The following is a 25,343-nucleotide window of genomic DNA, read 5'->3' as shown; positions in this document are numbered from 1 at the left end:
CGTGAAAAAGTTCTGGGGCGCTCAGTCGGGAGCAGGGAGACACCGAGAAAACCATCCTCGCGAAGCGCGACATCCCCAGGATCACCGCTCTCTACTGCGCGGAGCGCCCTCAATGAGTGCAAGATTTGCAAAGGGGCATGCGGTTCACATCACTACTTCTTGCCGCTCCACAATATGACAGCGAGAAGGACACCCTCTTTTATTAGCAAAGCACTCTGTAGCTCCGACATGAGCATAGGTTATTAATATGCATCACAATCCTGGGTACCTCTTATTGCGAACCACGAGCATTAGGACGCGCTCTCGTCCTCGGCTGAGCTCGAAGTCGGAGCCGCCGCTTCGCTAGCTTTTTTGCCTGCAACAAATGTGAGAAATGGGAGAACGCTTCATAAACTGTATCAAATGGGTCGTCGTATCATGCCGAATAAGCAGTGGTTCTGTGGGGGTGAGTCGGGTAAGCTTATGACGAAGATCGTGTGTCAGAATTTATACATCTGCAGCAGATATCGTGCAATTCTCGTCCTTGAGCTGGGCACTACGTGGATGAGGAATCGAAATACCTAATCGGCATATTAACAAATATTCACTAATTAGGTTTATCATTACTTTCAGGAACATATTAGAATTAGGTAACTGTAACCGGTGAACCGGGATAGAATATTCCCGTGACATGATTTTATGGATGACATCGTTTTCAAAATGTGCCTGCCTTCAAGTTTGCCATAAAATGCAATGCTGTTCCATGTACTTAAAAAAAGTGGTTCATCCCTCTTTCATAGGAATCGGTAGAATACGGAAGTGAAACGTGTCTTCACAGAAGCTGTTGCATGTTTGCTTCGTGAAACCACGATCCGCTGCAACGAAAGGCGAACGATTTGCGTGTCGGCGACAGCGCTGCAGCTTTGCTTGGCGCGCGACTTCCTGTTGGCGAGCGGCGTTCTGCTAACGAGTCACTTCGGCGAATGTACAAAGATTTTGGTGCGGCTCCGTAGTGTGTAGGACAGCCAGTTTAGTTGCGACGCGCAGGGCTTCAGGAATGCGAGTGGCTCAATTCGCAGCATGCACCGGGAACGCGCGAAGGCGTTCTGCTTCACGCTAGGGTTCTGTTTCAAGCTGGGTTGTCTCTCGCCATACCAAAGAGAGATTCGCCCGTTCACGTCATTGCTTTCTGCGCAGCTTAGAGCTGCAATTTTCAGTGTTCGTTGCATCTCACGTGAAGAAGTGGGCAGCGTATAAGCACTGTTGATGCTTGTTGAAACTGCACTGTTGATGCATGTTGGAGCTGCACTGCTGGTGCATGTTGAAGCTCCACTTCGTAGGCGACGAGGCGTCGCAGGCTAAGCGAACGCGAAAGACAAAGCATATGCGGAAACAACGTGGCAACCTCAGCAGAAGGCCTGCACTGCCTGCACTAGGTTGCATCACATTGGAGCCTGCGCTGCGAAGCCCTCACCATCGGCGCTCGTTAGTGCCATGACGCAGTACTTCGCTTCACCGCTACTAGATGGAGGCACCATGCCTGTGAGCATGCCTATTTCACGTGTTCGCGCCGACGTCACATCTGTTACAGGAAGTTGATGTTTGACATCGGCATAAAACACTTTCGTCCTAAATGAAACGACAACAGGGTTTTACACATTTTAGCGCGATAGGAACTGTACAAACAATGAATTTCGTCGCAGCGTTAAGGCATTAGCATCTGGAATTGATATCTTAGAACAGGTTACAACTGAATCCGCCTTGCTTTCTCCCTGGCTACAATTTGTAAATTGCAGTGTGCGCAGTAAGGTAACTAGTTCGTAATTTAATTAGCAGATGATTGTTCATTGTTACATTATTCATTTCGATTTGCCGTTTAAATAATATCTGCCTCTTTGACTAATACAATTGAAGCATTGGAATTGTGCTTCCTGCCACGCGTGATTTTTATATATTACTTAAAGCCTTCGGAAAAACACGCCGTTATATTTGTAGAAACGATTTCACAACAAAGGTGGTGTGGTCAATACGCAGAATCTCACTATATAAGAGCAAGTACCCGGAATGTGCACACATTTTATTTAGGTCGAACGTAGGAGCTATTTGCATGAAAAGCCAGAATTTTCTTTAAAACTTTCTTGACCGTTTCACGGCACAAAACTGGTCGTGTCGAGTCTTTGCAATAACGGTGTGTTATAGGAGCATGCGTAATTTCAGCATTCGATAGGATCGGCTTCGCAAATGTGGCAGGCTTGTTTTGTTGTAATACATTATTTTCCGCTGGGAGGATATACGCAGAATCTTCTGCCATTGTTGGTCTCCGTAACACACACACATATGAGGCCGCAGTCTCTGTCATTCCGGCACTGTAAGAGACAAATGCGAGTTGTAGGCCAAAGGTAAAAAAGGAATGTTAAGTTATTGCTTAGATACATCTTCTAATTATTTTATATCTATGATTGCGTTTTACGAAATCATGACTATTTATTTCCGCCAGCGGCTGCAGCCACCGCGACTCGACATGTAAAATTGAAAAACGGAAGATCGTAGCACCGGCAGTTGCCGAAATAGGCATCTCGGAACAGAGCGCAATTTGTGGCTCTTGCTATACCTGCCACTGAAATCATTTTTTAAACTGCATAAGCTCTCAGTTGTTCGTCGATAAAACTAATTTGAGTTGCATAAGGCCGCGTTAAGCGTGTAACGTATGAAGCGCGTCCTTTGCGCGCTGCGTTCGTGTCCCGAATGTGGCAAGTGACTGACTGCCCGGCACAATCTGTCAGGGACAGCCGCAACTAGTGGTGTTCCAACGGCTGCCGCACGAAAAGTATTCTTACCAAGAGCAAAACACGACCGTAGTGACATGGACATGCTGTTATGCAAGCGTTGTATGAAGAATTTGCAACTTTTGAAGCTCATCTTGTCTCCAAACAATTATAGTCATTCATTTTGCCCGCCTCTCTTTAACGCTGCCCGCCCGGTACTTTCAGGTGAGGAACGGCATCATAAGCATTAGCATGACATATCGCTTTTGACAGACACAAAGCAATCCGAGAGTTTTCAAAAAAGAAAACGCAGACTAGACAGATGGATGTTATTGTTTGGGGACAGTGTGCACTTCGAAGGGGTCAAGACTTTTTCTAGATGCTAGCAAAATTACCCTCAACGGATTTTAAAAGCGCTTCCTCTGCCATTACACCTTCCTTCAAACTTGTTTAGCCACCATTGAGCTGATACTGTCCACTATTAGGGGTACGGGTGAGACCATCAAAAAAATGTAAAGAAAGATTACCACTCGTAATGGTCGTGAGCGGGTGTTCAGCGCCCCTTGAGTACCCTATAACAAGGATCTTCCTATACCGTCAACGATATATTGCTTGTCAAAGAGAGTTCCGGGCGAAATAAAAATTTTCTCTGTTATGCGAGGTGTATGTTTCTAATGAACAAGAGCAGGTTGATTGAACGGTTTATCAATATGAAGGTAACGTAAAAATTACAATGAATAGCAATTCTATCTGTAAATTATTTTGCGTCTCAGCATATATTCTTTTTTCAAGGGGTATATATATATATATATATATATATATATATATATATATATATATATATATATATATATATATATATATATATATATATATATATATATATATATATTTCTGACATCGACATTAACGTTCACACTGTGATATAGCATACAAATGGAGTATTAAATCAAAAATGGCAATGATACGTTTCAGGTTCCGCTGCCGTCACTCAAAGCAAATTTACGTTTCCTTTCTGACCATTTATGAGCAACTTGAGTATAAGCAAAATATTTGCTCGGTTTGAACAGTGTAGACGTTGCAATAGAACATCACGAACGTTTCTCGAGAAATTATACGTGTGAATATAAATAGTTTGCGGAACTCCAACATGTCTCCTATACGTGGCCCAGTGCGCAGAGTTTCTTGCTTCCACGTGAACTTCCTGTATTCAAATCCGCCTCTGTGCGTTCTTTCCGCAACCTATTTGCGGAATATTTATACGGTCTTTGATTCATACCGCTTTGTTATTTTCTTGATGTTTATTGCTTCATTTCAGAATTAATTGATCCTGGTTCGAGGATGCTTGTATCACGTGTAAGATTTATTGCATAAACAAAGCGATAAACACACCTAAAGAAAATGGGGTGTTTTATACATTTAAAAAGAAATGTTGGATTAGCAGTTGCTAGTTTGAAAGCGCAACGGTAGCTCATAATCTTATACTGTAGTAACTTGGTACGCGTACTTTTCTAATTATTTTACGCGCCTCCGAAGCGCCTGCTAAAATTGTAGTGGTAACTGAGTCGCGGTGCATATTTCTTGCGCAAAATTTACCGCAGCTTTATGAATATTAGGTCGAAGTGTCACATATAGAAAATTAATACTTTGACAATTAAACTGCGTAGCAAAGTGACAGTTCTTTCGAGGAGAAACGCTTCTGTAGGAAATATTTTCATACAGGTGCGCATCATGTGGTGGCGCATGATGAACCACATAATATAACGATCGCGAAAACACGATATTTGGTTTGGAATATGTGTGGTATGGACGCAGGCAAAATTAATAAATAATAGTGGACCCATGTTCGTGTTAAGAATAATCGTCAGTGCCAGTTTGCATGACATAATACATAAAATATATGAAATGAAAGAAACGATGAACGCTGAAAATAAAGCATTTGCAACCTGTACGCTTGCTGTCACAGTGCTATCACTTTTCTGTTTGTCATGTGTTAATAGAAATTGCCACCAGTGCACCATGTCCTCAAAGTTATTACACCGTCCTCTACTACTGCGTCAGCGTGGTTTTATAGCGTGTCCTTGCGAGTAAAAACAAGCTGTGAGAGACGGGAAAAATGCTGTAGGATAAGAGCAAGCGCCGTGCTGGACAGCATGTGAAAAAAAACACTGACTGTTCCTCTTCGACACCAGTTACTATCATCATGGAATCTCGCTGAGATATTGACAATTCTCTGTGGGAGTGCCCTGGAATGAAAGGACAAAAATTCATATAATTTTTGTTTGAAAGTTAAGAGAAGAAAGAATGAATAAAATATTCAGTGCATTTACAACTAGCGGATACGTCACACACTCAAAAGTCAACGACAGTTCTTCTAGTTCCTTCGAGTTCTTCCAAACAGTGAATATCCTCCACTACAAAAAAATAAAACTCCTAACAAAAGTTATCTGCTGGTTTTATTAAGTTTGTAACCGCTCAACTCACACGTTGCGACAGCTGCAATATCTAGACAAAAGCACGCATACCGTTTTTTGTTCTAGCCTCGAAAATCACAACCATCTCAAGAAGAACATAGCGCCTTTTTCAATGCAGTTAATGTCATCATTGTTCACTTCCGCTGCGTTGCTTGCGACTTCCGAAATATGTGCGCAGACGGCACAACTATCACAGTCTGTGCTGGCAAGAATGCTTTCCCGAAATTGCGAAGCGCGAAGGGTGCGCGAAGGGGCAGTGCTTATTGCGTCTCACTGCGTAGTACACATTCTGCCCCACCAAAGTATGCTCGAATCACAGTTGCGTCAGTGCCATACTTTTCATTGGAGAGAAAGCTGTAGCTCGGCGAGAACTCCCATATGCATAATAAAATATGTCTAATAACAGATTTGATTGATGAAGCAACCCCTGAACGCATTTGAATGACATTTCCTGCATTTGAGAGCGAAAGCTAAATTGTAGGAACGCTTACAAAAGAGCAATGTTCTTGAAAGCTGACAATTTTTTGAAACGTTCTGATTACATTGAAAGAAGAAGAAGAAAAGCACTCTATGCACGAAATTGACAAATCCATCTGTCAGCAACAAATAAAGATGCGGCAGTTCTGCAAACTCCATCTGTTGAACCTTTAAAGTGCACAAAGTTATTATAAGAATATACGGCTTACGCGAATTCGTTAGAATGTTTACAAATGTTTTGCCAGAGTCATACACACGTATTCGATAGATTTCAGAGTGGTGCATAAACAATCAATTTTGTACGCTTCAAATGCATTATCAGATGGCGTTTACTGAATGGTGATATCTTTCTGTGATTTGTTATAGCGTTGTCAACATACTTGATTTTTGTATCTTATATTATGCAACACTTTTTGTAAGGAAAGACTACGGTCTAACTAATAACAATAAAAAATATGTACAACAATTGCGCATACCAAATTAATAAGTAATTATAATTATGTTTCAATTAATATTGAAAAATAATAAGGAAGTGCTTATTTCGTTAGCCTGCGCGGGTGTCCAACATTTGTATCTTTTAAATATAGCCTCTAGGTAGTGAAATTAATACAATCGGGTGCTCTTCTATTAACATGTCTCTGTTTTGAGATTTCCATATAGGGAAAATGTATCAGGCAAGTATCATATTGTAAATTTTTATTGATTACACAGCGCAGGAGTGCTCTTATAGGCACTATATTACGGGTGTTATATAGATAGGTTGCCTCCCACGAGTATTCGCTGCAGGGCGACGTATCGCTTGGATGGTTATTGTCGAGTGAAACGGCGCAGCCCACTTTATGCCTTTGGCACTGCATCGTGTGGCGGTAGCACAGGTTGTGATAGGACTTGCGGCGATGAAGAGGCTTGGAAAGTTGCCTGATGATGACTTCATGATATCTATGACTTCCGTTGCCGTAATGGAATCAGTAGATACATACACAGAAATGGCAAATGCAGATTTTAGCTGATGAAATAAGACAACGCCTGGAGAGGCAGGTCAAACTTTATTTGCGCTTCAGTCTCAATTTCATGCACCCGCTATCGCGTGTGCGAGATGGTAGCTTGGAAATCTGCACCATAGCGTCACACTTGCGGTGGTTGAATTTGCGCTCACTTTGCTTAGATGGACCAATAGTGCCGCTTTTTTTCTTGCTCATAAATTATGACATCAGGTGAAGCGACAAAGATCACCTGCTGTGGTTCAGGCAGTAATGTCCATTTTTAATGCGCAGCATTCTATGAGTGTTGATCAAGAAATTCCATGTGAAGCCGGTAGACCGCGTTCCCAATACAGGGCGACAATGCCCAGTTTAAGTCCATTCCGCGAGTGGTTGACCACTGCCATCGGGTGTACGGTGACCATTGCGACCAATTGTCCCCGATAACAGTAGGTGCGCAGACGCAACACATTCTGTGAGCCTGTCCACGTTTGCCGTACTCCATACGCCATACTTAGAAAGGGGGCATTACATGTAGGCCGGAGCTATCTAAACCTATGCAAAAAGATGGATAGCAAGCAGTATGGGTCACTCTCGTATCCACCCGATCACTGACAACGGAACGCTACTAAAAAGGACTGAAAACGAGAGGATGCGCCACTGGTATATCAATTGCGCAAGCACCTGCTGTCATCCCCCTGAGCTTCTTAAGACGGCACTAAACAGTTTTAGTTTAGCGTGTTTGGTGTAATAGCGGGCTTAGCCGAATACCGGGATCGAAATGCGCATGCGGAGCACGCTGAATGACCCGTAATGTTTAGCGTGCGCACGCCATTTCTCACCTTTAAGGGTACGATCTTCGTGTGGTTTACGTAGTTTACGTAAAACATGTTAGCGGTTCCCGACGCTCGCTTCAACCAAAACTTGGCACTGATTTTATGCAATTCACATTGTTCGTCGAAAATAATTACGCAATATGGCTTTCGGTTCGTCTCAGACAGCTTTGACGACAGAGTATTCCGGATAACCTTGTGGAGCATTCGTGATCGCGCCACGTTTCCATGGCGTAAAAGCCTAGCAAGAGAAGATGGATGGATGGATGTATGGATGGATGGATGATATGAGCGCCCTCTTCGGAAAAGCGGAGTGGGTTGCGCCACCAAGCTCTTGCTATTGTGCTGCCTAATGTTCTACCTAGGCTCAAAAGAAAAAAAAAACACTATGAACTCTCACAACCAAATTTTTTGACCCCCTATGGCGATCATTGCTTTTGTACGTCTCCCTTTTTTGTGGTTTCCCTACTGTTCATCCACCATTCTTCCAATCGTCTCTTACTAATCTCTATTGCGGATATGTTTACGTTCTCCCTACTTTCGCTGAACCCAAGCGCTTCAAGGAGTCCAGTGGCGGCTAAATAGACCGCTAGGCAGACGTCTTCACATTCCAATAAAACATGCTCCATAGTTTCCGTAGCTTTACCGCAGCAAGCACATGCTTCTTCCTTCTTATATCTCGCTTTATAGGTGCGTGTTCTAAGGCATCGCGATCTCATTTTGAAAAGTAATGAGCTTCCTTTAGAGTTAGCATGAGTTGTTTCTTTTCTGATTTCGCTTTTCATCCTAAGCAGTTATTCATGGCAGGTTTCATTTCCATTGTCGCCGCCCATGAGTTTATTTCAGCCTCTCTGAGCTTCTGCTTGAGGATCGTTTTGCTGTGTCGCCCACCTTACAGGCCGCATACATGCTGGTAAGCTTGGTAGTTCTTTTCCTCCACTGTGAATAAAGTTTTTTCCTGTACAGATACCTCAACACTCTCCCAGCCCATTTACTTTGTTCCATATTCCAAACTGGACGTGGAGGAGCCCGAATAGCGAGACTAGAAATGAAATAGACTTTATACTCTGCGCTAACCCTGCATCATACATGATGTGGACGTGCTCGGCAACGTGCGCTGCAGTGACCATAGGATGGTAAGAACTAGAATTAGCCTAGACCTCAGGAAGGAACGGGAGAAACTGGTACATAAGAAGCCGATCCATGAGTTAGCGGTAAGATGGAAAATAGAGGAATTCGGGATCAAGCTACAGAACAGGTATTCGGCTTTAACTCAGGAAGAGGACCTTAGTGCTGAAGATATAAAGGACAATCTTATGGGCATCATTAAGGATTGTGCGATAGAAGTCGGGGGTAACTCCATTAGACAGGATGCCAGTAAGCTATCGAAGCAGACAAAATATCTGATCAAGAAACACCAATGTATGAAAGCCTCTAACCCTACAGCTAGAATATAACTGGCACAACTTTAAAAGTTAATCAAAAAGCGTAAGACAGCTTACATAAGCAAGTATAATATGGATAGAATTGAACTTGCTCTCAGAAACGGACGAAGCCTAAAAGCAGTCAAGAAGCAACTGGGAATAGGAAAGAAGTCCATGTATGCGTTAAGAGACAAAGCCGGCAATATCATTACTAATATGGATGAGATAGTTCAAGTGGCTGAAGACTTCTATAGTGGCACCCTCGACGATAATGAAAGAGAGAATAGCCTAGAGGAATTTGAAAGCCCACAAGTAACGCTGGAAGAAGTAAAGAAAGCCTTGGGAGCTACGCAAAGTATGAAGGCAGCTGGGGAGGATTAGGTAACAGCAGATTTGTTGTAAGATGTTGGGCAGGTTGTTCTAGAAAAACTGGCCACCCTGTATACGCAATGCCTCATGACCTCGAGCGTACCGGAATATTGGAAGGACGCCAACATAATCCTAATCCATAAGAAATGAAACGCCAAAGAATTCAAAAATATAGACCGATCATCTTACTGTCCGTGCCTACAAAATATTTACGAAGGTAATCGCAAATAGAATCAGGAACACCTTACACTTGTGTCAACCAAAGGACCAGGCAGGATTCCGTAAAGGCTACTCAACAATAGACCGTATTCACACTATCAATCAGGTGATAGAGAAATGTACGGAATATAACCAACCCTCATATATAGCGTTCATTGATTACGACAAAGCGTTTGATTCTGTCGAAACCTCAGCAATCATGGAGGCATTACGGAATCAGGGTGTAGACGAGCCGTATGTAAATATACCGAAAGATATCTATAGCCGCTCCACAGCCACCGTAGTCCTCCGTAAAGAAAGCAACAAACTATCAATAAAGAAAGGCGTCAGACCGGGAGATACGATCTCTTCAATGCTATTCACAGCGTGATTACAGGGGGTATTCAGAGACCTGGATTGCGAAGAATTGGGGATAAGAGTTAATGGACAATAACTTAGTAACTTGCGATTCGCTGATGATATTGCCTTGCTTAGTTACTCAGGGGACCAATTGCAATGCATGCTCACAGACCTGGAGAGGCAAAGGAGAATGGTGGGTCTAAAAAATGTATCTGCAGAAAATTAAAGTAATGTTTAATAGTCTCTGAAGAGAACAGTAGTTTACGATAGGTAGCGATGCACTGGAAGTGGTAAGGGAATACATCTACTTAGGACAGGTAGTGACCGCGGATCCGGATCATGAGACTGAAATAATCAGAAGAATGTGCTGGAGTGCGCTTCGCAGGCATTCTGAGATCATGAACAGCAGCTTGGCATTATCCTTCAAGAGAAAAGTGTATAACAGCTGTGTCTTACCAGTACTCACGTGCGGGGCAGAAACCTGGAGGCTTACGAAAACGGTTCTACTTAAATTGAGGACGACGCAACGAGCTATGGAAAGAATAATGATGGGTGTAACGTTAAGGGATAAGAAAAGAGCAGATTGGGTGAGGGAACAAACGCGAGTTAATGACGTCTTAGTTGAAATCAAAAAAGAAAGTTGGCATGGACCGGACATGAAATGAGGAGGGAAGATAACTGATGGTCATTAAGGGTTACAAACTGGATTCCAAGGGAAGGGAAGCGTAGCAGGGGTGGCCGAAAGTTATGTGGGCGGATGAGATTAAGAAGTTTGCAGGGACAACATGGCCACAATTAGTACATGTCCGGGCTAGTTGGAGAAGTATGGGAGAGGCCTTTGCCCTGCAGTGGGCGTAACCAGGCTGCTGCTGCTGCTGTTGATGATGACGATGATGATATTCCTCAGTCGTTCTTCATAATCGATTTTACTGTGAGCTTCCCTCACTTCAAAACTAGTCCAGCCGATATCACCCTGCACAGCTTCATTTGCAGTCTTCCCGTGAGTGCGCAATGTGGGGCGTACCACTGACTTTTGGTTACTATCAAGTCCTGATTGTACCCCCAATTTCAAGCAAACGGCATTTCCAAAAGTATGTCCTGGAACCATTACACCTTTCCACACACCCCGGAGTACCTTATACCTATTGTATACCCATAGCTCTCTGTGATCCATTATGGCTGCATTTATCTTCCCCTTTACTGTTATGGTTTCTTCCTGCGCTTTCATATATCTATTGCCTTCGTTCATACGCATACCAAGGTATTCATATTCTTTTGCCCGAGGTATTTCCTGTCCCTGTATTGTCACTGTCCCGTGCTCTCATTGAATAACATAACACCTGACTTTTAACGCTAAATTTCAAACCTAACTTATCGCCTTCCTGTCCACAGATATAAGCCAGACGTTGCAAATCAATTTGCTTGTTATCTAGTAACACAATGCCGTCCGCATAAAATAAACCTGGAAACTTCTGGTCTACTACTGTACCCTCGTGTGTGTATGAGAGATTAAACCCGATATTACTTCCTTCTAGCGCCCTCTCCATCCTCACCATGTACATCATAAACAGCAGTGGGGATAAAGGGCACCCCTGCATCATTCCTTTGTTGATATCAACTTTCTCCTCAATCCTCATTCCTTCCCATTCAACGCAGACGGTATTTTCTAGGTAAATCTCACTCAAAAGCTGCAGAGAATCCTCCTCTCAGCCTTCAACTTCCAGAATATTCCGCAAAATGTTGCAGTCTACGTTGTCATACGCTCCTGTAATGTCTAAGAAGGCCACATATTGACAGGCGAACTCGTTTGTCTTTCAGGGGTTGGCGCTTTTACCGTTCACGAAATGTTATCGCTCAGCGCAAGACGCGTCTACATGTATCGGAAGTTTCTAGAATGTTATCGATGCCTCTATCCGCTGTCGGTTGTCGCCGAACCTTGATTGCATGTATGCGCGACGCGAATGGCGTAAAACTTTGTAAAAGGCATGCGGGTCCCAGCGATTACTGTGGAACATTCGACAACTGATCTACAAAAGCCGACGAGCTTGACGCGCTGGTCAGATTTTCCACGATCACCGACTGTGTTCGCCGCTGTTGACCGCTCTTTGGGGGTAGCCTGTTTGTGAGGGCACAAGTTCGCCCAATAAAACGCTAGTTTCGTCTTTCCCAATTTGGCTGCTTTCTTCACCGTTACTACCACGTAACATCTGGTGGAGACATCACCAACTTTAACAAGAACCAGTGCGGTAGCCGCAAGCGTCAAGGACTGCCCCCGGAGCGCGGACTTTTACCTGAGACGGGCAGGAAGATTGTGAGCAAGTCCACCCCAATGGCGGCCCCAGCGTCCACCAGCGTGCTGCAGCAGCCCAGGAAGCCTCAGACGTTCCGTGGTTCAACGTTCGAGGACCCGGAAACCTGGCTTGAGACGTATGAGAGAGTCGCTACATTTAACAGCTGGAACAGCGACGAGAAACTGCGACATGTCTTCTTCGCATTGGACGACGCTGCCAGGACGTGGTTTGACAACCGAGAAGCCGCCTTGACGACCTGGGATTTGTTGCGAAGCCGCTTCCTGCAGACATTCGCAAGCGTCGTACACCGAGAACGATCGCAACCGCGACGTTCACGGAGCAAATGAGCGGTCTATTCCGCCACGACGACCCTGAAATGCCCGAGGAGAAGGAAGTCCACCTACTCATGCGTGGTCTTAGGAACTTTTTGCAAGAACGGTACGATGCCCACCGAAGACCGTCGACGAGTTTCTTCGCGAGGTCACCAGCATCGAGTAGACACTTGAGATAGGAAACCGGCAATTCGACCGCCGCACGAACTCTACAAGCTACGCCGGAGTTGATCACTGGCTCCAGACGATCTGCGCGAGACTATCAGAGCGGTCCTGCGGGAGGAGCTACAGAAGTTCTACCCAGGGACGCAGTCCCAAGTGGATTCAATCGCTGAAATCGTCAAAGAAGAGGTTCAACGATCGCTTGATGTCCCTGAGGTGCAACCACGATCACCGCAACCTCAACCGGAAGTGATGCCTACGCCGCCGTCGCCCGCCGTCATGGTCCCCCTCCGCGACAACGCCAGGGCTCTGCAACGCTGCAATTCCGTCGTCTACGGCCACGGCGACGAGCACGCCCACCCGTCACTCAGCGCAGCTACGCGAGGAAGACGGACATTTGGCGAGCCCCTAACCACCGCCCGCTCTGCTATCACTGCGTCGAAGCCGGCCATGTGTACCGCCGATGCCCATACCGCGACCTGGGATTGCGAGGGTTCGCCGCCAACGCACCGCGCCCTCTGGAAGGTGAAGGCCCTCGTGACATCGCTGATTACCACGCCGCTACTCAGTGGAGCCCTCGACGACGGTCCCGTTCGCCGTCACCAGGCCGCTACTTGTCGCCACAGCGCCGTCCATACGCTCGCCCAGCACGGGGCCGCTCTGCGAGCCCATATCCGGAAAACTAAAAGCAGCAACCCATGGTGGTGCGGTTGCTGTTCGTCAAACTGACGAAGATCCTCCGTCACTGAAGAATACGCTGAAAATCCTGATTAGGCGACATCTCAACGAGACGCCGCCATACCGACGTAGTCTGGAAGGAAAGAATACGCCGGCGAAAGACGATCTGACGACGCCACGTACCAGCCACAGGTCAACGCGACGCAGCCATGGTCCGACGGCAGGGCATAATTGTAACGCAAAATAAAGAACCCCCGACCTCGACGTGCTTCTCGACGGCCACGCAGACACCACCTTAGTAGACACAGGAGCCGATTACTCCGTCATGAGTGGACCCATCTTCGCCCAGTTGAAGAAAGTTACGACTGCGTGGGAAGGCCGCAAATACGGACCGCTGGAGGATACTTCATAACGCCGGCTGGAATGTGCACAGCAAGAATTACCATTCTTGAGCGGACTTACACTGCCACCTTCGTTATCCACGTTATCCGGTAGGGTTCTGTCCTTTTTCTTCACCAAGACTGCAGGAGATGCCCACGGGTTTTTTGACGGCTGGATGATCTCGTCGCGCAACAATTCGTCGACTTGGTGCGTTATAGTTTCACGTTCTCGCGTAGAAACTCGATAAAGGCTCTGGCGGAGTGGTCGAGCACACATTCCGGTTATTATGCGATGCTTTACGACTGGTGTTTGTCGAATCCTTGATGACGTCGAAAAGCTCTCTTTGTATCGTCGAAGTAGACTTCTGAGCTGTTGTTGCTTAATCATCGGGAGACTTGGAGTTATGTCGAAGTCTGGTTCGGGAACTACGGTCGTCGGGGTAGATGCGGCAGAATCCGAGAGGACAAACGCATTGCTGGTTTCCAGTATTTCCTCGACGTATGCGATCGTCGTGCCCTTGTTGATGTGCTTGAACTCCTGGCTGCAGTTTGTCAGCAACACTGTCGTCTTTCCTCCGTGCAGTCAGGCGATCCCTCTTGCGATGCAAATTTCCCAATCAAGCAGTAGACTTTGGTCGCCTTTGATGACGCCTTCTACGTCAGCGGGTGTTTTGGTGCCAACCGAAATAACAATGCTGGAGCGGGGCGGGATGCTCACTTGATCTTCGAGCACATCAAGGCGTGGTGACTATGAGGGCTCTCCGGCGGTATCGCTTGATCTTCCGACAGAGTTATTGACTTCCACTTCACGTCGATGATTGCGCCGTGTTCGTTCGGGAAGTCCATACCGAGAGCGACGTCTCGTGAACACATTGGATCGGCTCTGCAACGCTAAATACTTCTCGTAGATGGCCCTGAAGTCTTTCTATTGGCTAATAGAAGTCGACGAAAGAGATCGCGAAAAGAACGCCTTCATCACTCCAGGCGGCCTCTACGAGTTCAAGGTTAAGCCATTTGGACTGTGCTGGGAGCCTGCAACGTTCCAGTGCGTGATGGACACGATTTTAGCAGGATTGAAGTGGCAGACCTCTCTCGTTTACTTGGAAGACGTCGTTGTCTTCGCCGAAAATTTCGACGATCACTTTAGGCGGCCCGCAGCAGTACTAGAGTCCATGAGGTCATCAGGGCTTACTCTGAAGCTAGAAAATTGCCGCTTCGCATACGATGAGCTTCTGTTTATAGGCTACGTCATCAGCAAATCTCGAGTCCCCCCGACCCGCAGAAGACAGCTGCTATCGCAAACTTCCCGCGGCCCATCGACAAGAAGGCAGTGCGTAGATTTCTTGGCATGCGTGCCTAATACAGGCGCTTTGTCAAGGACTTTTCACGCATCGCGGAGCCGCTAACATATCTAACGAAATGTGATGTCGAGTTCAAGTGGGGAACGCCGCATGCCGATGCATTTCAAGAACTCAAACGACGCATGCAGTCGGCGCCGGTACTTGCACATTTCGAAGAGAACGCCGATACCAAAATCCACACTGACACCTCGGTGCCGTCCTAGTCCTGAGGAAAGACGGATTTGAACGGTTGATATATTATGCTACCCGATCGCTGTCAAAATTGGAAGACAATTATTCTACGACTGAAAACGAATGCCTCACCATCATTTGGGCTACAAGCGAAATTCCGCCCTTACCGTGATGGTCCGTGATGGTCGCTGACCACTTTGTATGGGAGGCCATACAAAGTGGTCAGCGACCATCACGCGTTGTGCTGCTAGCTAACTTAAGGGACCCTTCAGGACGGCTGGCACGGTGGAGTCTCAGACTACAAGAATACGACATCACTGTAACCTACAAGTTTGGATGAAAACACACTTATGCGTTTGCCTATCACGTGCCCCCATTGACCTACCACCGCAAGATGACGACGATGACGAGGGCTTCCTTGAAATAATAAGAGCGGAAGACTTCGCTGAACAGCAACGAGCAGACCCGGAGCTAAAAGGCCTCGTCGAGTATTTGGAAGGGCACACCGATGTTTTGCCTAGGGCATTTAAGCGTGTATTGTCTTCGCTCACGCTTCAAAGCAACCTACTCGTGAATATGAACTTCTCACCAGTCCGCGCCAACTACCTTCTTGTTCTTCCGTTGGCGCTGCGTCCAGAAGTACTACGTGCCCTACATGACGATCCGACCGCTGGGCACCTCGGTTTTTCCCGGACGCTATAGAGGATACAAGAAAAGTATTACTGGCCGCACGTAACCGCCGATGTCGACCGTTACGTCAAGACATGCCGAGACTGTCAGCGACGCAAGACACCGCCAACAAGGCCAGCGGGATTACAACAGCTAATCAAGCCTCCTTACCGACCTTCTCATCAGATGGGATGTACTAGTTGGGACCGTTTCCGACATCAACTTCCGGAAATAAGTGAATTGTCGTGCCGACGGACTATCTCACCCGCTTCGCTTAAACTACAGCTCTACCGAAAGGCAGCGGATCCGAAGTGACGAAATTTTCGCCGAGAACATCCTACTGCGACAGGATCCTCCAGAAGTCATCATTACCGACAGAGGAACGGCTTTTATAGCAGAGCTCACTGAAGCCGTTCTGCCATACAGCCAGACAAACCACAGGAGGACAACTGCCTACCACACGCAGACGAATAGTCTCACGGAGTGCCTGAACAAGACCCTCGCCGACATGCTAGCAGTGCACGTCGACGTCGATCACAAGACGTGGGAAGCCGTCCTGCCGTACGTAACCTTCGTTTACAGCACGGCGGTGCAAGAACAACACAGATCACGCCACTCAAGCTGGTTTACGGCAGGAACCCGACGGCGACTCTCGACGCCATGCTGCAGCACGTGACCGACAAAGAGAATCTTCCCGTCACTACCTATCTCCAGCGCGCCGAAGAAGCCCGAAAGCTCGCCCGCCTACGGATCAAGAAACAGCAGCGTACCGACAGCCGATACCACAACCTCCGACGACCCTACGTCGAGTACCAGCCTGGGGACCGCGTTTGGGTTTGGATCCCGATACGCCGACGAGCAATCAGTGAGAAACTATTGCGACGCTATTTCGCACCCTACAAGATCAAGTTTCTGTAATGTTATCGATGGTTCTATCCCGTGTCTCTTGCCACCGAACCTTGTGTAATCTGATCGCATGTATGCGCGACACGAATGGCGTTGAACGTTGTGGAACACTTGCGTAGAACACTTGTGTAGAACACTTTTGATATTTCAATACACTGAGTAAGAACAAATACGTTATGATCCAAACGCCTTTCCTATTCTGAAGTCATTCTGAAGTTCTCGCAAAATGCCATTGTTATCTGCCCATGCTTGCAGCTTTAATTTGATTGCCTGCATTGCTAGCCTGTACATTACCTATGTAATGGCCAAATGTCTATTGGAGTGAATTCTATCTCTTTCCCCTTACCTTCATAAATTACGCTCATTCTACTTTATCGCCAACTGTCTGGTATTCGTATATTTTTAAAGCTTTCTCCACTGCTTTCGCCGGAGCTTCCTCACTTTTTGTCCTAGTTCATTATACAGCCTAACGGGAACGTCGTCTAGCCCTGTGGCTGTGCACTTAAGAATTTGTCAGAACCAGCTTCTTTTCCACCTGGGTCTCTTTCATGGTCTTTTTTCTGCAAGTACATCCTCGTCACTGCCTTGGAAAGATTCAGCTGTTATTTCTCGGATGTAATGTATTGCCTCTTCCCCTTCCAGTTTGTTCCATCTTCGTCTAGGATATGTTTTTGTATGGTTGTTGACCTTCTTCCTAATAATTTTATGTGGTTCCAAAATATGCTACGTGCGGCCTTCTTTTTCAGACGTATTTCTGAAAACCAACGTTCACTTTCACCTTCTATCTTTGCTTGCACCAGAATTTGAACCAGGGATTTTTACTCACGGTATATTTCCCATTTATACCCCTGTCACACTGCGTTTCCGCATACATGCAGCTCGCATGTATGCCGAAAAAGGTTTTATGATTTTGATTACCTTCTTTTTTGTATTTGTGTAATACCTCAAAGGTCCCAAAAGGGGAAATTGCGTCAGCGGTTCAAACAATTTTTTTTTAAAATCTGTTAATATAAGCTAACGCAAGAACATTCTCGCTACTTTCATTGTCTTAGACTTATTTCAAATACGGTCATAACTTCATTTTGTAGATCTACAGAGTGTCCCAACTATAATGTACCAACATTTAAAAATATGGAAATGCCACGTAGCTGAACAGAGCCAAGGCAATGTCGTTTGCCGACGCTCGGAGATACTCAGAGTATTTTTTGCATTGCGCCTAATTACATTATTAGTCTTAGTAAGTAATGAACCTATCAAATATTATAATTAGGTGAAAAGTGTCAATTAGGAAATTGCCGAATTTAACTGAATTGAATTCCGGCGTTTTAGGTGCGAAAACCACGATTTGATTATGAGGCAGGCCGTAATGGGGAACGCCGGATTAATTTTAGCCACCGGGGGATCTCTAATGTGCCCCTTACACAGGGGACACGGGCTTTCTTGCATTTCGCTCCCATCGAAATGCGACCACCGCAGCCGGGTTTTGATCCCGCGGCCTCATGCTTCGCAGCGCAACACCATAGCTGCTAAACCATCACGGCGACGAGAAGATTGTGGAACAATATGACAAACTCCCGATGCAGCTTTCTGTTGCTCAATACATGCTAGATAGGTGTTTTTCCGAGCGTGAAAGAAGCCCGCGAATACACGCAAAGTGCCTCGCGCTACCGGTTGCGCGGGGAATTTTGCATGCATTCGTGGGCTTCTTTCATACTCGCAAAAACACCTATCTAGCATGTATTGAGCAACAGAAAGCTGCATCGGGAGTTTTTCATATTGTTCCACAATGCGAGCGTGGTGCGCGTGCATAGTTACGCTTTGTTTCTTAGCGCTTGAACGTTCACAGATGTGATTCTCTTGTGCGTTCAGTGCGGCTTCTTGAAGTACGGTCGTTCGCACTTAAGTGAAATCTGGTCGACTACTTTTGGCGTCGCATAGAAAAAGGACGACTGGCTTTGCCACCTTTCGAAAGAATCGGCGCGTTATTGACTCTCCCTGATGCGGTCACGTGCTGCTGCTGCTTGCCGGGCGCCTTCAGCATGCTTTCGGCTAACTTTGTCTGTGTGTGTGCGTGCGTGCGCTCAGCTCAGCTCGCGTTGTGTGTGTGTGTGTGTGTGTGTGTGTGTGTGTGTGTGTGTGTGTGTGTGTGTGTGTGTGTGTGTGTGTGTGTGTGTGTGTGTGTGTGTGTGTGTGTGTGTGTGTGTGTGTGTGTGTGTGTGTGTGTGTGTGTGTGTGTGTGTGTGTGTGCGCGCGTGTAATGCCGATTTGTATGGGCCGGCGTGCTTGCGTGTGTCTCGTGCGTACGTGTTTTGTGAGCGTGTTGGTGTGTGCGTGCGTGTGCGCGCATGTTTTGTGTGGGTCGCTGTGTGTGCGTGCACGTGTTAGCGTGTCTGCCTGCATGTATGTGTGCTTGTTTGTGTTTATCAATGTGCGCGTGCATGCTCTTGTGTATGCGCTTTGAGAGTACGTATATTTGTGTGTTTGTGCTAGTGCGTTTTGTGTGCGTTCGTATGTATTGCACAAGGTCGGTAGAGTTTTACTCGCAATAAAACTTCCAATTTGGTGCAGCGAGTGTTCCCGTCTGAAAGCCGAGTTTGGTTTCAAGCCACGCTGGACAACTGCTGTATGAGGCGCCGTTCCTCGGGAGGACCACTCGGAAGGCGTCAGGTATACGCTTCCTCCTTTTCCCCTCCTCTGCCCTGATGAATCCATATCCTTGATTGTTATTGTGAAAGGAACGATACATCCAGAGCATAAATAATAAATCTGGTAGTGTGTTTCGCCAGTATACTAATTCTGATCTTAAAAACGTGAATTTCCAATTAGCCTACATTTTCGTTGATGTAGACATTCGCTGAAATTGTGAATAGTAGGTTATTCGAGATGTTCTACGCATATAGCAGTTGGCTTCAGGAGCTTTCATTAATTTTGAAAATTTGTGTTGTGCTTAAGAGGTATCATACAAGCTTTAGGTCTCTATGGGTAGTTTCTTCGCCCTTCTAGAGCTGTCGCCTATAGCCCTATTGAAATTTGCACCTACAGTTTGGAGCATTGTGGAAACAAGAAGGCTTGCCCTGGCTCTAGAGAAAGTGTTTAATCTGGAAGTGTAGGTTCAGGAGTTTGGGGTTGGTCAAACAAATGCTTTTTTATGCCGTAGAAGTAGAAGTGTCAAAGGATAAAAAGAAGTGCAGTGTGTCAAGCGTGGGAAGCTGCTCATGTGGTAGAGGCTTATGTGTGCGTGTGTGTGCGCGTGTGTGTGTGTGTTTGTGTGTGTGTGTTTGTGTGCCTGTGTGTGTGTGCGTGTGCGTGCGTGTGCGTGCGTGCGTGTGTGTGTGTGTGTGTGTGTGTGTGTGTGCGTGTGTGTGTGTGTGTGTGTGTGTGTGTGTGTGTGTGTGTGTGTGTGTGTGTGTGTGTGTGTGTGTGTGTGTGTGTGTGTGTGTGTGTGTGTGTGTGTGTGTGTGTGTGTGTGTGTGTGTGCGGGCGCGCGTGTGTGTGTGAATTCGCTCCTCAAAAGTGAGTATGTTTGCAAAGTAAGCTACTTCGTTGCTGGTGCTTTTTGCCAGGAATCGGGAAGAAAACACAATAATCAATTTCACTTGAAATAATCAACTATGCAAAGCATGCTGGCACAGTAGTGTCAGCTGAATATGAGCATATAAACATGCAGCTGTGTGACAATCTTAATGCATGACTGCAGCATATGGAAGGAGGCTTGCTTCTTTTTCAGTAAGCAGCACAAAGTCCATATTTTCGCTTTTGTCGTCCAAACCAAACGAGGCTCATTGCCAGTGATCTTGTCTTTTGTTCGAATAGTATTTGTTTACCTTGAACTTAAAGCATCGTTTCTCGCAGTTCATGCAGGTGATAGCAGCAGTTTACCAATGCCAGCCTTGGTGCCCTCCATCATGAGCGAACCACTTGCGTTCGCCTTCGCACAGATGGTTGATGTCTTGGACACAGTTGTGAAGATAATATTGTAAGCAGATATAGGTTGCAGTGCAATATAATAAGTCAAGTTATAATTTAAAACTCTGGGGTTCCTTGGCGGCCTCAGCTTGATATCATGCGCAGTTTTGTGTGGTTTTCAATATTGCCGGTGGTACAGTGCATAGTACAGGTATGACTGCTCATCCAAAGTACACACTTGCATTTTTTGATGGCCTTTCATAATGAGGATTTTCTTTTCTGATGAGGAATGAGGATGCACGAATATTTGCGGAATGGGGCATGGCAGCATCATATTCTTCGTTGTGCATTCAGTGCTAATTTCGGATAACCTTCCTGCTACCAATTTATTTACAGGACAGGAATATTTGTTTACTGTCTGCAATGAGCTTGTTATTTCCTTATTCCATTACACTCTTCTACCATTAATTTATTCCCATATAAATCTCAAAACCTTCAAATTTGAGCTGTTTTTATTTTGAATAAAGTATCATAATCAAAATGCGCCAGATTGCAATCTAGAGTGCAAGGGACTTGAAAAAGTCACAAGAAACCAGGACCTCTCGTGGGCGTTGAGAAACGTTTCAGCGGGCAATGTGCCTGTTTCTTGTGCTGAAATAGCTGCTCATGAAAAGTTCAGGCATATTTGATTTCACACAGTTTTGCAGCAAATAGCAGGCCTATCATTGTCTCTAAGCACAACCTTTCCTCATTTGCATCATGAAAATCTGTCTCGTGCTTAATTTGGGACAAGTCTTGAAAAATTAATGTTTCATAATTTTGAAACTACACGAAGTATTGGTTGGGGCTAGACAGCATTCAGACAACTTTACCATGTTGAACCTAGCCATTACTAGACGAGAAAAAAAAACATGCGCAGGAGCACTCATTCAATCAAATTCAATGCTTGTGGTTATTTTCCACACGGCAAAATGTACTTTTAAGCGAGAGAGGGCGGGTAGCCAATACACCACCATTGCGACTCATGCGGGTAGTGGCAACACAGGATGAGAAATGGTTGTGGCTCTGCGGTTCATTGAATATGTGAACACTTATATATATCCCCTCAGTGAAGGGTAGCTGTGCAATATGTTTTGGGCGTTAAAGAGGGTTGTTTTAGGAGACAAGAAGTTTCGGGCTATAGTTGAGAGGCTACAGAAAGATGGACCATGTAAATAGTCGCAGACCAACATAAACTGCATAGGAGGGACGTCACAGTTTAGAGCATACAGTAGAAATTGGGAGCATGAGGAAGGATCATAAGTTTTAAGAAAGGAATACTGCTTGTCAGCGTATTGCCAAGCTAACCCATTGAAAGAAGGGGGCGTGCTCTAAAGAAAATAGTTGACAACACATTCTAAATTTTCCAGGGAAGTATGCCAAATTGCCAATTCTTATTAAATTAGTAAATAAGAAATACACAATAAATTTTAGGATACAGAAAGGGCCCAATAAACTGCATTGGAGATCTTTGGGCTGGTTGCGTGTATTGCATGGCAAGCGAGAATGCCAGTGGGGGTTTCCTCATTTTCATTTTGTGTGTACTCTCTGTAAAACAGTACTCTTTCTCTCCTAGTGTAATAATGTTGGGTAAACACAATTATTTTTTCATGTCTTGTGCATCTCAGTCCTAATGCGCCATATCCCATAAGGTTGTGAGCTTCAGTGCTTATAAAGTGTAATGAACAGATATATTGCCCATTTCATAATGACAGTTTTATACTAACGTCACATACACGCTCCTGGACAAATGTCTGCTGTTAAGAGATGTCGTTGGTAGTGTATAAATTGAATTCACTATTATTTTCTATTGTGAAAAGGCTATTGTAAATTTATTTGCTTTTGCTGTTGTATGTGTCATGTTGTATTCACAGTAACATAGTGGTTTAGTGTTCATGGTAACATGTAATTCCTAAATTTGCAAAATATCAATTTCTCCTACCTTTCACTTGTCTTGCCCGTTTACCTAAGTTGTGCAATGTGCCCGGTACCATAGTTAAGATTGTTGCCTTGTGAAATTTTCCGCAGTGTACACGGGTAATTGCACAGACTGAGCTCTCATTATTCGCTTCTTATTTTGCTAATGCAGGATGCAATATTTCAGCATAGCCATGTGCTGCACTTATTGGTCAAGATGCTCACAGAATGGAGTCCCTGAACCTCCTGGTTAAACGTGAACAGTATTTTTTCTTTTTGAAAGCTAAACTGCACTTGCTGCATAAATTGCATTTTTGCAGCTAAAATGTGTACCGTATCTTTTCTCATTTTCAATCAATCAATATACACTGTTCAGTAAATTTATACTGTTTGATACAACCATTTCTTGCTGGCAAATGTTAACAGTGCGGTATTTAACTTGAGCTCATGCATAAGTGCCTGCGTCTGGTGTTTTTAGTAACCAGAGTATGGCTGATTTAATAAACCACATGGGCTCATTTGCATGCTCATATGCTACAGCTAGCCCTAATCTTGCATTACCGCATCTAAGTGCAAATAATTTAGAAATTTACAATGTATATTAAAACACTGTCTACCTTTTGTGCTCAGCGAAATAGTTTAATCAACAGTAGTTTGTTTTTATCCGGCCTCCATTAATACTGCACTTCGGACAGAAACAGTAGTAAATGTGGCATGTTCAGTATTTCGTTTTACAGTAAGAAAAGAACACATTTTCAAGTCACATATTGTATAACAGGCCAGTGTCTTCAGGTTAGAAAACAAAAATTGAAAGAAACCGGCATTGCAATTAGAAAATCTGCTACACAGCACTTTTAGCCAAGAGAGCTATCGTTTCACAAAAGAAAGAAAACTATTTGGGCACTAAAAAATTCTACATATTATTTGTGCTCAAGTAATCTTGTTGGAAAGTGAAAATGAGCAGTAATGCTCTTGGCTTAAACCTTACTGAAAGCACGTCTATGCTTTGAAGATATTGTTTCAATCTCAAAAATGTTGGCCAGTTATGCCTTACATCGACTTTCCAAACTTTTCATAATGCTTTGCCATGAGATTGGTGTACAAAGTAACAGGTGTGTTTCTTGTGTGCTTGCTCAGCATTTCATTTACTTCCCTAATTGACCTCTGCAATATCCTTTTTTTTTTCATGGCATCAAAACTTGAATTTTCGTCCATTGGAGCTTAATAGTGAAAATTTATGATTTCATATGGCCCAAAACACTGTGAAGTCAACTCAGGCTCTTTCAATGCTGCTACACATAGCTTCTTCTATAATAAAAACAGATTTGATCAATACATATATTTTTAATTAAGTTTGTGCGAAATATACATGTTCTTGTACTTACCAATGTGTTTGGTGATTGTGCATGTTTAGATATCATATGATTTCTGTACATCTTGTACTCTGTATTGTAGCATGCAATAAGTACATTTATATTTTTAATGAAAATGCAGCATGTCTTACTAGTGTGTTGCATGTTATACGGACCTGGAAATCGTGGTAACAGTTGGTGTTGATATATATGCTCAAAAGTGTCAAATTTGCAAGGCTGTATTTGTGCAGCGAAGACAGGTTTTGCAATATACACCATGAATTACTAAATGTAATGTGATCCACCCGTATAGGTATTGTGTATGCCCATCGAAGCTTCAAGGCCGGCTGTTGGACGGTGCGTTTGGTAGCTCAACTTGAATCTTCTGGCACACACGAGAGTTACGCGTGGATCGCTGTACATAGTAGTAATTGAAAGCGTGTAATGCCTAACCTGCCTTCCATGCACCCCAGAAATAAAAGTGTGTACACCCTTCCAAGACTCACACAGATGGGTCTCAATGTGGACTAGCACCGTTACACCCTAAATTCATTTTGCTTATGCACCCTTCCTCTAGGGTGCGATAAGTGCACCCCAACTGTAGGGTGTAGGCAACAGCAACCTTTAGGGTGTCCGTCTGGCAACAAACTGATTTAAACCCTTAAGGGTGTTAAAATGTTTAGTGCGTATGAAGTAAGTCGGTGTGTAGGTAGCCAAGGATTCTTTCTACATTTGTATTTCATTGTGCCTTTCGCAGACCCAGTTGCCCTCGACAGAGATTCTATGTGAAGGCGGCGCGCGTTTTGTCGTGGGTTGGTGCACGACAGAAAACGTTCACTGACACCTTGACGGTGTTCCAGGGAGCTGACATTGAGCCTGTATGCGACATTATAACCGTACCTGGAACCGTGTGCAGCGCAATCACCTATCATCCCGTTGAACGCGCGTGTGCGGATGGCCTTATGTAGGCCAGCCTTAGGCCATATGAAATAATTCTTATGTAGATTTTTTAGTGCAGCTCTCAGGCACCCGTTCCTGCATTTCGCATGGCGTCGGCGTCCCTTGGCGTCCTCGGCCTAACCGAACGAACAAGCGCAGCGGGGAATGAAATACGGCAGTAACGAAAAGAGCACGAAAGGAAAGTGAAGGAGGAGGGCATGATGAAAGCGTGAGACAAAAAGTGTATTACTGCGAAAGGCGGGCTCTGCAGCGATGATGGCTACGAGATGGCACCAGAGTAGAGTGCATCGTCTGTTCACCGATAACGTCACTGGTACCATATATGAAAATAAAGCGCTGCATGAGCGGAGTTCTGTCTGC

At 45.1% G+C, this 25,343-nt stretch overlaps 1 long non-coding RNA gene across 1 annotated transcript in view; it reads right to left on the bottom strand.

Annotated features, from left to right (window-relative positions):
• Window positions 1–2,035: 2,035 nt before the first annotated feature.
• Window positions 2,036–25,343, bottom strand: part of LOC142574101 (uncharacterized) — a 29,847-nt gene continuing 6,539 nt past the window's right edge. The window contains exons 2-3 of the long non-coding RNA XR_012826417.1: window positions 4,918–4,990; window positions 2,036–2,345 (exon numbers count right to left, since the gene is read on the bottom strand). This is a non-coding gene — a long non-coding RNA (uncharacterized LOC142574101). The remainder of the gene's footprint in view (window positions 2,346–4,917; window positions 4,991–25,343) is intronic.

This window comes from Dermacentor variabilis, chromosome 3 (genome assembly GCF_050947875.1).
Source record: "Dermacentor variabilis isolate Ectoservices chromosome 3, ASM5094787v1, whole genome shotgun sequence".
In the NCBI taxonomy this organism is placed as follows: Eukaryota; Metazoa; Arthropoda; class Arachnida; order Ixodida; family Ixodidae; genus Dermacentor; species Dermacentor variabilis.
The sequence above is the reverse complement of the archived record's forward strand: the minus strand, read 5'-3'. Positions and strand labels throughout refer to the sequence as shown.